A 1,471-nucleotide genomic window follows, 5' to 3' on the forward strand; every position below is an offset into this window, starting at 1 on the left:
TTCTCTTCTCTTCTCTTCTCTTCTCTTCTCTTCTCTTCTCTTCTCTTCTCTTCTCTTCTCTTCTCTTCTCTTCTCTTCTCTTCTCTTCTCTCTAGGGTGAGCAAATTGTGACCTAGAGCCACCTGTATCTGCAACTAAAGGCTTCCCAGAACAAAGCCACACCTTTACACCTTGGACATAACCGTGGAGTTGAAAGATTATTTGGTCCACAAAGTCTTAAATATTTCCCATTCTCTATTCACAGTGGATTCCCAGTGTTTTCCTGTTCTGGTTTTTGTTTCACTCATGACCCTGTGCGCTGTAGACATTTGTAATTGTAATCACATCCATCCACTTATCTATATATGTATTTCTTGAGACAGGGTTTTAATGTATCCCAATATCGCCTCAAACTTACTATGTACCTGAGGCTGGCCTTGATCCCGGATCCCCTGCCTCTGCGTCCCAAGGATTGAGGTTACAGGAGGGCAGTGCTGTGTCTGACTAGTCTTTTTTTACTAAAGATTTCTTCAAGGTCGGAGATTTTGTTCATTCATCAGACTGTTATGGGGTGACTGTGCCAAGCTCCTCTCAAATATCCACCGAATGGAGAAATGCTGACCAAATGAGCATGCAGAGCTCCACAAACTCTGGAAGTTACGGTCAGTGTCATGTCAGATAAAACTTTCAGAAGGGGAAGGGTGCGCAGGACAGAAGTACACATCCTTGTCCCCACACGTGACTCACATGTGACTCACAAGCGACTGCTTGCACCCTGCACTCAGCAGGAAGCACAGCCACAGCTTGGTCTCCGAGCCTTATATACCTGCTTGCCCCTGCTGGACACCTACGTAGTCCCAAAATTATCCCCAGAGGGAAGGACTTTTTCACAAAAGTAAACATCCTTTTAGCTGTGAAACTTTTGGCTTTTGTTAGGGAAGGTCTATTTTCATGTTCAGACACAGGGATACCTATTTTTACACTACAGCCAGACAAGACTTAATTACTGAGTCAAATAGGCAGGTGTGTTTCTGCACTATGACTCTATTTCACAAGAGACAGGAAGAAATAGCTTACCTTTTGTCTAAGGGCGGGGGAGGCATCCAGTTGGTTTGCACAGTTAGAATTGTCCCATAGGGGTTAGAACTCTTAATTAGCGAGACCTTATTAATATTAAGTAGTTCCTTATCTGTGTAAAACATTTATGTGGTCACTGCAAAAGCATGGAAGGTGGAGAGTGGATTATCAGAATTCTGAAACTTAGCTTTTATTTGTTTACTAGATCTTTTTTTTAAATTTTTATTTTTAAAAAATTTTTATTAGATATTTTCTTTATTTACATTTCAAATGTTATTCCCTTTCTTAGTTCCCCCTCCGAAAATCCCCTATACTCTCCCCACACCCCCTGCTCCCCATTCCACCCACCCCTGCTCTCTGGCCCAGACATTCCCCTATACTGGGGCATAGAATCTTCACAGGATCAAGGGTTTCT

Source organism: Mus pahari, chromosome 13 (genome assembly GCF_900095145.1).
Source record: "Mus pahari chromosome 13, PAHARI_EIJ_v1.1, whole genome shotgun sequence".
Lineage (NCBI taxonomy): Eukaryota > Metazoa > Chordata > Mammalia > Rodentia > Muridae > Mus > Mus pahari.